This window comes from Eulemur rufifrons, unplaced genomic scaffold, assembly GCF_041146395.1.
Source record: "Eulemur rufifrons isolate Redbay unplaced genomic scaffold, OSU_ERuf_1 scaffold_58, whole genome shotgun sequence".
NCBI lineage: Eukaryota > Metazoa > Chordata > Mammalia > Primates > Lemuridae > Eulemur > Eulemur rufifrons.
In genome coordinates this window covers 1,432,170-1,445,000 of record NW_027182840.1, presented here as the reverse complement: position 1 = coordinate 1,445,000, position 12,831 = coordinate 1,432,170, and the positions used below count along the sequence as shown (strand labels likewise).

The window sequence follows — 12,831 nt, the reverse complement described above, 5'->3', positions numbered from 1 at the left end:
CTCTCCCTCGTACCTCAATACGTGTCCGAAGGTGGGATTTTTTATTTTTCTTTCCCCCTCCACCACCACCCCCCGCCCGCCGCCGCCTAGCCCGCCTCCGCCGCCTAGCCCGCCGCCGCCTAGCCCGCCTCCGCCGCCTAGCCCGCCGCCGCCTAGCCCGCCGCCGCCGCCGCCGCCTAGCCCGCCGCCGCCGCCGCCTAGCTCGCCTCCTACGACGCCTAGCCCGCCGCCGCCTAGCCCGCCTCCGCCGCCTATCCCGCCGCCGCCGCCCCCTAGCCCTCCTCCTCCTCCTCCTCCTCCTCCTCCTCCTCCTCCTCCTCCTCCTCCTCCTCCGCCGGTTTCGTGCCGGGAATCCCATGGTCCTTGGGGTTGACCAGATGTCCCGTCGCACTTAGTCTCTGCGGGGCTGGCCCCATCGATGCTATGGAGGGGGATCACCGCCAGGGGGCGCTGCGGTTGCGGGCTTCTCGACTCCCTCTCCTTCCCCACCCCTCCGCTCGCCCGCTCCTCCTTTCTTTACTCCCTATCGCCCCGCCCCCTTTTTTCTCCACACACACGCAATTATCACGCTCACGAACTATCCCGGGACCTGGCGTGACTTTCATCGCAATCTCCCCCCCCCCGGACACACACACATAGAGACACACCCTCCCGGCAGGGAGCACCCTGAGTGGTCGTGCAGATGTCGCTGCTGCATGCGGCCTCCGCATGGGTTCGCTGGTTGACCAGATGTCTGGTCCTTGGGTGGTTGACCAGATGTCTGGTCTGTGGTTGTCGTCCTGACAGGGAGGCTTCGGGACGGATTTGGTCTCTCTGGCCTCGCTGCCCCTAGGGGTCACCCTGCGATCGGTATTCTTCTCGCGCGGGGCGAGGGGGCGCTCCGGAGCATTCCTCTCCTCTCGGAGTTTCTGTCTGCAGTCTCTCGACTTGCTCTCACTCCCCTACCCTGCTGTGTGACTTTCTTTTTGGTCCTTTCATTTTATCTATTCTCTCTTTGCCTTTTCCTGCCCGCCTTTCCGCTCCCCCCCCCCCCGGATTCATGGTTTCACGTCACGCGGGTGACGTGCCGACACACCAGGAGGCCCTTCTCACACGTGCGCGTGAACACGCAATCAACACGTTTATGAACTAGAAAGGGATCTGGTGTGACTTTGCTATTATTTCCCCTCCCCTCCTCCCCGCGCTGAGAATGAGTTTCCCCGGGCTCGTGTGCCCGCCTGGGAATCGGCTGCAGACGCCATGGCCCCGGGTCGACCACATGTTGCCCTGGGGTCCACCAGATGTCTCTGGCGAATTGGGGCCCTAGGGTGCTTGTGACGGTGTGGTCACTAGGTGTCGCTCTGGGCTCAGTATTCTTCCTTCTCGCTGTGACTTTGGTCTCTTTTTTTCGAAATTTCTTTCTTTCTTCCTCTTTTGCCCTGTTTCCATTTTCCCTTCTTAATCTCTTTCTCTCTTTTTGTTGCTTTTTTTCCACGGCAGATGGGTGATGTGTGTGTGGAGGAAACGCGGCATCAGGGAGAAGACACATCTCACACGTGCTCGGGAACACCCGATCGTCACGCTTCTGAGTACCGACCGATGGATCTGGTCCCGAATTTTTTAATAGTTTTCTCCTCTCTCTCTCTCTCTCTCTCTCTCCCCCCCCTTCCTTCTCTTTCCTTTCTCTCCCTTCCTTTCTTTCTTTCTCTCGCTCTCTCGCTCTCGCTCTTCTTTTCTTTCTGACAGAGTCTCTCGTTCTGTTGCCCTGGCTAGAGTGCCATGGCGTCAGCCTAGCTCACAGCAATCTCAAACTCCTGGGCTCAAGCGATCAGACTGCCTCAGCCTCCCGAGTAGCTGGGATTACAGGCATGTGCCAGCATGCCCAGCTAATTGGATATACGTGTGTGTGTGTGTGTGTGTGTGTGTGTGTATATATTTATATATATATATATATATATATATATATTTTTTTTTTTTTTTTTTTTTTTTTTGAAACAAAGTCTCACTCTGTTGCCCAGACTAGAGTGCCGTGGCGTCAGCCTAGCTCACAGCAACCTCAAACTCCTGGGCTCAAGCGATCCTACTGCCCCAGCCTCCCGAGTACCTGGGACTACAGGCATGCGCCACCGTGCCCGGCTAATATTTTTCTGTATATATTTTTAGATACTGTTTCTGTATATATTTTTAGATATATAGTTTCTTTCTATTTTTAGTAGAGATGGGGGTCTCGCTCTTGCTCAGGCTGGTCTCGAACTCCCGACCTTGAGCGATCCACCCGCCTCTACCTCCCAGAGTGCTAGGATTACAGGCGTGAGCCACCCCGCCTGGCGTGTACGTTCTGTATTCACAGCCAGACGGAAGGCAGGGAGAATGTTACCCTTTCAAAGCCCGCCCTGCTCGCCTCTCAGCCCACCGATGGCACTCTGAATCCCGTGGCATTCCTTCACTCAGCTGAATTCTTCAGCACCCGACCCCCCCCCACCCCACCCCCGTGCCACGGGAGTTCGTTCTCATGGCAGAGCCATCGAGGCTGTTGCCACACGTGTTGTAGGTGCCTAGGCAGACTGTGCCCTGGCCCCGAGGAGGTACGGAACCGCCTATCGCCTCGGGAGGGAGGGACAAGATGTGTCCGTGTCCAAGGCGACGTCCTGTCGATCACGAGGAGGCCTGCAAAGGCTCGTATCTGCCAGGCATTGAGCCACATCACGTGAAACACCGGTGTGTTCCTTCACTTAGGTGGTGTCGCGTGTTGATACTCACAGAGGATGATAAACCCACTCGCATGCCGGCTGAGCCCCCTGTGTCTCCTCCTCTATCCACTGAGGGAAAAAACCGCAACGAAAGGTAGAAAACCACAGGGGGGGGGGGAAGAGAGCCCGTCGCTCTCCCTATGTGACCGTCCGGAGTGCTCGTTCAGATGGGAGGAGGTGTGTTTGTGTGTGTGTGTGTGTGTGTGTGTGTGTGTGTTTCATTGATTTTGGTGCCATCTTTTCTCTGCAGCTGCGTCAGAGGACAGCGATTTTTCCGATTTTCACTCCGCTGAGTGAATTGCCTTTTGAAGAGAATGTCCACAGGAAGCCTACGGTCCTCCCGCGGGGGTGGCCCTCCTCTAGAAATGAATCTCGTTTCTTGAACGGAGGGGACTTGTTGACGCCATCATGCTTTCGGGACGACTTCTCGGACGCTAGCTTTGGACCGCAACATAGGTGCCCCCGACATTGCCTCAAGGGTTCCGTGGTGCCTCCTGTCAAGAGACCCCACCGACCGTCCCCAGCCTGCCCGCTCAAGGGAGCCGGGCCCCTTCTGATCTGTCCGCCCGCCGGTGAAGCTCCCTCCCGAGGGTCGGAAAGCCCACCTGTTTCCCAGTTCGGTTGAATGATGGGGCACCCGGGCAGGGCACTGGCACCGAGTGACTCCATTCTGAGTCTGTCTGCTCTGGGGGGCGGGGGCGGGGGCGGGGGCGGGGGCGGGGGCGGGTGGGGGGGCAGTTCCGTCTCGACCCGGTGGCCTCCTACCGACTGACTCGATGGGACGGACCATTCTCACTCAGGATCGTGTACCTTCTTGGCCTAGGCACATCCCGGCACTGAAAGCCACTTTTCGGGGACACTCTCCCACGTACAGATAGATGGCCTGCACGAGTGCTCTTCCTTTCTCGAAACACTGGAAATCTGTCCTCAATTTTACCTGACCTACCTGACGGTGTGTGATAAAGGAGCATAGAACCCTCAGCCACCCTCCACCTTCCCGCTGTCCCGAGAGACAGTGCCGAGCGTGAAATTCTATCCCTGACTCTCTGTGTCCACCGGAACGTGGCCTGACTGCAGTGACGTCAGCTACGTCAAGTCGTTCTCTGGGTAGGGAAAGAACTTAACCAGATAGGCCCTATCGGTCGCTTCTCTGTTCTGATAGTTTTGTGGCAGCCATTTCTTTCCCCCTCTCTTTTCTTTTTCTGTCTCTCTCCCCCACCCCCACCCCCAAATTCTTTCTACGAAGACGTTTAGGATGTCAGATTCTGGCCACATGCCCCCCCCTAGGCATACGGGGGCCAGCATAGACAAAGGTCTTCGGTACCAAGTGTTCATTCCACGGTGACAGATATTGCCACTCTTGTATTGACCAGGGCGAGATGGTGAGTGGGTCAACTCTGAAACTCCCTGTACTCTACTTCTCTCTTGGGTAGGTCCCTGCCCCAACCCTCCGGCTTCTAGCACACACCCAGGGGCACTCTCTCCTCTCTGGATAAAGTTCCAGATGATCCGATCCGCTCCGAGGAGGAAGGGGAGCTGGCCGGGCCACCCACTGTGCGCCCCACCCCCGTCAGTCATAGGGTCCGTTCTTTTCAGGATGACACCGGCAGCGGTTGCTGGGTGTCACCTAGCGGCCACTTTGATCAGACCTCGGGATCCGGAAAGTCAGGTGACGTTGGGAGTTTAAGAGCTGACTCCCGGGAGGTGTGGAGGGCGGGGAGGAGAGCACGGTCCGGACGGTCCCACCCTCTTCTTCCCGGGCCCGCAGCTCTGGGCCCGCCCGGGGCAGCCCTAGCCTCTAGCGGGTCTCCGCCCACCCGCCCTGTTGTCTGCGGGAGGCGCCCCTCCTCCCGCTCTCTGCCTCCTCCCGGGACCGTAGGCCTCTGCCCGTCGTCTTTTTTATTTTTATTTTTTCCCTTTTGTTTGTTTCTCTTTTATCTTGTGTTTTAGGCTTATCGAATATCATATCGTATAAAAACTTAAATCACAGAATGAATTATATTAAGTAACAAGATGTGGCTTTTTATCCTACGCCGAGAACGATGAATTTTTCTCTTCGTGTCCATTTTCCTGTCCTGGAAGAAATACAAAGTTGCTCGTGATACTTCCCCATCATCTTCCAGTTTCCCCGACTGTCAACACGATGTATTCGATCGTATATCTTTGTGTGTGCACGTGGGCGCCTGTACCTATTTCTTTTCGGCATCAGTCTCAGGTCTTTTGGCACCTAGGGGGGAAAAAGGAGAAACCAATAAAGGACAGAAAGACGTTCTGTCGTTTTACGCTCCCCACCACCACCACCACCACCACCACCACTTTTGGGAGCTTGTAGTCTGGCCTATGTCCCCAAGGCAGGTTAAATCTTTTCTTAAAACTCCCAAGTGGTCCCCTGCCCCGCCCCCCCCCCCCAGGTGGGCGGCCGGCAGAGTTCACAGGCTTTGTTTTTGGCAGAGCCTGGACGATTGAAATAATTAACCACAATCAACGCTAAAGCTGAGAACCCCTCCCCCCCTCATTAAAAGCTCTGTATTTCTGCCTAGCCCTATGTTCGGGGAAATTCGGAGGCTTGAGATGGGAAGGTCTACCCTATTTTCTCCTTTACCGGCAAAATAGACTCTCTCTTTCCTTCCTCCTCAAACAGCTTGTCCTCGTTATTCGGCCTCGTGGGCAAGTGGCCGAGCTTTCGGTAACACCAAGTCTTCTAAGTTGTGTTGTGTTATCGGTCTTGTTTTCTTTCTTTTCTTTTCTTTTCTTTTCTTTTCTTTTTTTTTTTTTTGAGACAGGATTTCTTTCACTCTGTCCTCTCCCAGGCCGCCTTGGCCTGATTGTAGCTCACAGCAAGCTCCAAATCCAGGGCTTAAGTGATCCTCTCTGCCTCAGCCTTCTGAGTAGCTGGGACTATAGGCAAATGCTGCCACACCCGCCATAATTTTTCTTTTTTTTTTTTTTTGTTGGTAGAGATGAGGTCTCATCGTGTTACCCAGGCTGGTCTCCAGCTGCTGGGCTCAAGTCACGCTCCCGTCTCTGCCTCCCAAGTTGCCGGGATCACGGGCATGAGCCACCATGGCCAGCCAGGTTATTTAAAGGTGATCGCTTTGCTATCCTGATACAAAACCCCAAATGTGCGAGTTTAAGGCACCAGACGGAGGGAGTCCCCACACTACATCGTCACGAACATTGAGGGTGGCTCACGAAACAGCTGGGATGTGGCCACACAGTAGTGATCGAGGAGATATATTCTAGTGGGATAGCAGAAATATAGAATGTCCTGAAGACACTAAATGTCGGAATGCCACAGCAGTCAATGGCTGACAAACTTCCATTCCATCGTGTCATGGTAGGCGGCTTACTTTTCTCCTGCTCCCTCGGTATGATTAAGGCCTGACGTAGAAAATGTCTACGTCTCATCCAAATCCATCGAGACGATGGAAGGGGGAACTGGGAGAGGAATAAAGAAAAACAAGAGGGGGAGAAGGAGGAAACTGCCTCCCCTGCCCCCATGCTACCCAATTAATAAATGAAGAATGGGCCGGGCGCGGTGGCTCACGCCTGTAATCCTAGCACTCTGGGAGGCCGAGGCGGGTGGATTGCTCAAGGTCAGGAGTTCGAGACCAGCCTGAGCGAGACCCCGTCTCTACTAAAAATAGAAAGACATTATATGGACACCTAAAAATCTATATAGAAAAATTAGCCGGGCATAGTGGCGCATGCCTGTAGTCCCAGCTACTCGGGAGGCTGAGGCAGTAGGATCGCTTAAGCCCAGGAGTTTGAGGTTGCTGTGAGCTACGCCACGGCACTCACTCTAGCCTGGGCAACAAAGTGAGACTCTGTCTCAACAAAAAAAAAAAAAAAATAAATGAAGAATGGCCTCTTCCCTCCTCTTCCCAACCCCTAACTATGCCTGGAGGTGTATCGTAGGCCTACAGTCCTAAGAAATGTACAACTACTGATAGTAATGGGAAGAAATGCAGTCTAATAGGTTTCTGTGCAGTGGGACACCTGGCCAGGGCACTTACGGTGAATGGAGCTTGCAGGGCGGGCGGGAGGTTGCTCTGGGTGAGTCTGTGAGTTGGCGGTGAGTGGTGAGTGAATGTGAAGGCCTAGGACATTACTTACTGTAGGTTTTCATAAACCCTGGACACTTAGGCCACACGACATTTACCTTTAGAAATTTCTTTCTTCAATAATACATTAACCTTAGCTTACTGTAAGTGTTTTCACTTCATAAACTTTTCCATGGTGGTTTGGCTTTTTTTTTTTTTTTTGTTTGTTTGTTTGTTTGTTTTTCTTTCTTTTAAACTTTTGGACTCTTTTGCAACACCACGACTTAAAACACAAATGCGTTGCACTGTTGTACACAGATATTTTCTTTCTCTGTGTCCTTATGTGTTCCGTAAGCTTTTTCCTACTTTTAAAGTTTTTATCGTTCTATGCACTTTTCAAAATAATAAAAACTAAAACGGGGGGGGGTGGGAGAGGGAAGGAGAGAAATACACACACATGAATATGTTTCCCAAGTGAACTGAGGAAGGGGGCCGAGTCAAGGTTCTCAGGGAGCCACCAGTGATGAAACGGTCAGGCTCAGAATCAGCATTGCAGAGTGGCTGCAGAGCCGGGGGGCCTGGACTGGCTACCTGGACGACACTCCGTGTTTGGTAACTTGGCGAGTCATACATCCTCTTGAGCCTCAGCCTCTTCATCTGCAAATGCAGAAATCATGGTGCCTACCCCACAGGGATATTGTGCAGAGTGAAAAAGCAAATGCAGGCAAAGCCCACAGAAGCACGCGTGGTAAACAGTAAGCCTTTAATCGTGGTCACAGTCGTTGTTATAGGATCATCTTCCTATGTCCTTGTCTTTTAAAGATTAGCAGAACCTCCCAGAAGATGAGAATGGGCTCCCCCTGAGCAAGTCTCGGCTGTAAAGTCACAGGCATGTTGAGCATGTGGCACAGAAGGCAGAATAAAAACCTGATCCCGGAACATTATGTTCCTGCAGGACATGAAATCATTGAAGGTATGGGAAATCCTACCTCATATCCGTTTTACTAGAACACCTATGATTGCGTACGCACATGGACGCACGCGCACGCGCACCCCAAACTTTTTGAGCTTCACAAAACAGCGTAACCAAGGAACACACTATGATGCTTCTTAGCGATCTATTTAGGCCCAGGTTACTCGTCACTCTGAGCCTGCCTCCTTATCTGTCCAATGAGAATAGTGTTTGTCACAATTATCGTCATCGTCATCCTACCTAACGCTTCTGGTAAAATTGAAGTGTGAGAACACCCGCTAGACAGAAAATCCATGTTATCTCTCAATTTTTCTTCCTCCTGATTTCTATCTGAATCTGTGAGCTCGCTTTGGTTCACTTCGGTTTTTCAAGAGGCTCCGGTTACCTTCTCTCCCACCTATATCGGATTGGGTCTGACGGAAGAAAGAAGGAAAAAAAAAAAAAAAACATAGTAAAGAAAGCAGAACAACATTTGTTTCTGAAGCAACCGATCAAACATTGCTGATGAGCCGGTCTTTTCTATTTCAGTAAACCAAGGAGGCCTATTGTCACGAGGATGTGAGGGGCCCGGGTAAGATTGGATGATTACCCCTAAAGGAGACAAAGCAGACAGACTATGGCACATGTGATCTTAGCCAAGAGAATAAACAGTGACCTCTCTGCCGAGTTGGGCCTTAGCATACCAAAGGGAAATAAAGGTGTAATAGGATGCTCAATTTTTACTCTGGAAACAGAGGTTGGTTGGGCACTGAACTGAGAACACTGAATTTTTTACCCTCCTTGATATTCACATAGGCTTAGAGGAGGCAAAAAAAAAAAAAAAAAAAAAAGAATACTGAGCCTATAAGTCATCCCTAAAACTCGGATTTTATGTTCCCTTGCCTTTTCATAACTGAGCAACACACAACATTAAAGAATGGACACAGGCCGGATGCGTTGGCTCAGGCCTGTAAACTTAGCACTCTGGGAGGCCGAGGCGGGAGGATCGCTCAAAGTCAGGAGTTCGAGACCAGCCCGAGCGAGAGTGAGACCCCCCGCCCCCGTCTCTACTAAAAATATAGAAAGAAATTGTCCAGACAACTAAAAATATATAGAAAAAAATTAGCCGGGCATGGTGGCACATGCCTGTGGTCCCAGCTCCTGGGGAGCCTGAGGCAGGAGGATCGACTGAGCCCAGGAGTTTGAGGTTGCTGTGAGCTAGGCTGACGCCACGGCACTCACTCTAGCCCGGGCAACAGAGTGAGACTCAGTCTCGGGGGGGGGGGGGGGACCCAAAAACAAACAAACAAACAAAAAAACTGGAAGGGACACAGACTTCCACAGGTTTGTGTGTGGCCCCTTTTACTTATTAACGCTACAGGACCTTAATTATTTGTGCTCTGAATCTGATATTCAAATTATCCTTGTGGCCAACGCGTTTGAACAGTAGATGGTAGGGGAAGAAGAGTTCACCTCCTGAATAGATGACAAGTAACGGGAGTACTGGTGAAATTACAAGTGGCTTACGTTTACACACTGAAAATCCCAGTTAGCCGCTACCATGAGTTCAAAGAAGAGATCTAAATTTCTGACCCTATGACCCTAAAAGATATTTCCTCCCATGGTGTCACAGATAAAAATAAAACTGCATCCTAGCACTTTGGGAAGCCTAGGGGGAAAGGATCGCTTGAGGCCAAGAGTTTGAAGTTGCAGTGATCTATGATGATGCTACTGCACTTTAGTCTGGGAAACAGAGTGAGGGCCCGTCAAAAGAAAAAAAAGAAAAAGACAAAAAGAAAGAGAGAGAGAGAGAGAGAGAGACAGAGACAGGAAGACACAAGGAAAGAAAGAAAGAGAGAAAGAAGAGAGGAGAAGAGAAGAGAAGCGTCAATCTATCCATTGCATTTTCTACCCTTTAGGTGACTGGGCTTCAGCAGGGTGATGTGATCTGACAAAGTTCATGTTGCTAAGAAATAAAGCACTGGAGTTCAAACTCTGAGTTTTCAAAATCCAGCATATCCCCCTACCCACCATACCGTGCCACCTCTGAGAGTGGATATCTCACAGAGGAGAGCTGTGGAGGCCATTCTTGGACAGACAGAGTCAAGTAGTGGAGACCATGGAGTCTCTGCTCTGCAGCCAGTCTAGAGACATATGGAGCCATTAACACTGCTTGTGAGGAAAATACCATGTCATAGGGAAACAGAAATATTTTCCGCCTTAGGCAGATACAATTTAGGAAAAGACCCGAAACCCCTCTTCTTCTAACAGTGCTTTCTGGTCAGATGCTGACCCCTTCGATTCACAGATTCAGATACATCATTCAATGCAAGCATTGTCAACAAGTCACTCTTTGCAGCTTTCTGAAATTTCTCGCATATAGCATACTTGTAAAGATGATCACTTATGTGAAGACACCACCCCTCCAGAAAAACAAAAACAAAACCAAAACAGAAGCCCACTTTTCTCTGCTGTGAAAATCAAGATCAGCTTTTATGAGATCCACTAAATTCACACAAGAAGTAAAATATAATCATACTGATATATGCAATTTTTCTCTTAGAACAGAATGCATGGTGCTCCTTATCGTCTCAGATACTGTCAACAGAAAGCACGCGGTGGATGAACAATCTCCGTGAGCTTTTCTACAGAGATGGGGTGGGGGTGTGTGTGTGTGTGTGTGATAAATAATGAGGGTTGAGGAGCAGATAAATGACTGGGGGAAAACAACAACAGCAACAACAACAAAAACCACTTCCTGGTTCCTCGATGCAAGCATTCATTTAAAGGGGATACTCGTATGTATACCTAGGTGGAAAGTGGAAGCAGCTTTAAAAAAAAAAAAAGAAAAATTGCTGCGAGCCCTGGTTATGATACGGCAATAAGCGCTAGCTCTTGGAAGGTGTAAAACATATTCACGGTGGCTTACGCCAATCTGGGATGTACAAAGACGAGCTTGAGCACCACCACCAACCAAAAATATGAATGAATACCTGGCTAGCGATCAGGATCAGACATAATAGAAAAGAAAAAGCTCCCAAGGCTAAAATAATGTGAACACGATTGACTCGTCCATGGAAAAGAACCCCAAATCACTGCAAAATAATTTAAAGAGTTTTATTCTGAGCCCAACGGCCGTGATCATGGCCCAGAGAGCTACGCCCAAGAAGCCTTGAGCAAGCGGACCCATTGTGGTGGGGTGGGTTACAGTTTGGCTTCATACATTTTAGGGAGACAGGAATTACATGTAAAATCACAAATCAAAACATGGAAGGGGTACATTGGTCTGGGCTGAAAAGGCAGGACATCTGGCAGTTGGGGGGGGGCGGGGGAGGGAGGGTGCGGTGTTTACAGGTTTACAGCTGGGTTTAAAGATTCTTTGATTTGCAATTGATGACATAAATGAACCTCTGCCTAAAGGCTTTGCATCATGTTTTCAGTTAAGGTAAGGAGGTCTGCTAATCACAGACAAGCCACTGGACAGTTTACCCAAAACTCAAGTGCCCTGTAGTTCAGTAAACGGTTGGCCTGCTAGATATGCGTTAAGCTTTGTCTTGCCTGGCCTTAGGCCCGTCGGACATTCAGTATCTCATTGTTATAAAATCTGACTCCATCAGGGAGGGGTGTCTGACTTCCCCTGTCCTTGCGGGGCAGCAGCTCAGGTTTAAGGGTTTTTCTAGGGTTCCCTGGGCCAACCACGGGACGGGTCAGCTGGCGGTGGCGGGCGGGGGGCGGCTTAAGATTTTATTTTAGTTCATAGACTCCAGAAATGGTGTTTCCCTGGCAAAGACACACGAGTTCATGAAAAGCTTTCATTCAGTTGGTCTGGCTCCTCCCTGAGGTCGTCTCCCTGCCCCCCACTCCTCCCATCCCCTGGGGCCGGAGCGGGGGGGGGGGGGGGGGAGGGGTGAAGGCCCAAGAGGAGAGGCGCGTGGGGGAGGTGCCGCTCCCAGAACCAGAGACTCGTCTGGGCCCCACGTAACCCAGCCACCGCGACCGCTTCGCCCGAGGAGGTGCCCAGCAAGTCGTGCTTCTGCCCCTCGGGATTGCCTGCGGGCTGGGGGCGGGGTACGAGCTCCCGGCCCAAGAGGCAAACCCCTAGCCTGGCCGCACAGATGGCCGGGCCCCCGGCGGAGCCCTTCCGCCGTTTTCCACCCATCCTCCACTCACTGCGCTGACTGCGCATGCGCGCTCGCACGTAGCCGCCTCGGGCTTCTCTCGGGCGGAGCCGCTTTCAGCCGCGACCCCGCCCCGCGAGCTGACTGCGCATGCGCGCTTGCACGTAGCCGCCTCGGGCTTCTCTCGGGCGGAGCCGCTTTCAGCCCCGACCCCGCCCCGCGAGCTGCCGCTTCCAGGCGGCACAGCGCATGGGGGAGGGGACGGAGCTCTAAAGAAATCAGTCCCCTCCGTCTCCTGCCTCAGGAAAAGCCCCAAACCCTTGGAGAACTGCCACCCACCGCCACTGCCGTGTGTGTGTGTGTGTGTGTGGGGGGGGGGCGGGGGGGCTGGGTCTTTACTTTGTGTCCTCCTTGTGGCCCAGTCCAAGGCGGCTGGGCTGCCAAACAGATCGTCTCGAGAGGGAGGCAGGAAGGGCCCAGGTCTGGACAGGGGTGGATTGGACCCCTCCACCCTGGGGTGTGGACTTGTGACCGAAAGCTCAGCTGCTTGTCCACGAGGCCGAATAACGAGGACAAGCGGTATGAGGAGTAAGAAAACAGAGAGTCTACTTTGCTGACAAAGGAGGAAATAAATAGGGTAGAGCTTCTCAGTCTCAAACCCCCAAATTTCGTGAACATAGGCCTAGGCAGAAATACAGAGGTTTTAAAGGAGGGAGGGTTGGTTCTCAGCTTCAGGCAATTACTGCAGTTAGCTGTTCTAAAGGTCCCGTCTCTGCTGAGAAGAAATCCCTTGAACTCTGTGGGCCGCCCACCCTGGGGGCCACCTGGAGTTATAACCAAAGAGTTAACGTGCCTCAGGGATGCAGGCCGGGCTGCAAGTTCCCAAAAGCCTGGGGGAAGTTTTAAAAAGACAGAAAATCTTTCTGCCCTCTTCCCCTCCCACCCCCCCACAAAGCCATTTTCTCTGGTGCAGACTCGGCACCCTCCCT

General features: G+C 51.9%; 1 pseudogene; it reads right to left on the bottom strand.

Annotated features, from left to right (window-relative positions):
- Positions 1 to 1,048: 1,048 nt before the first annotated feature.
- Positions 1,049 to 1,140, bottom strand: LOC138379535 (small nucleolar RNA U13; annotated as a pseudogene).
- Positions 1,141 to 12,831: the final 11,691 nt, after the last annotated feature.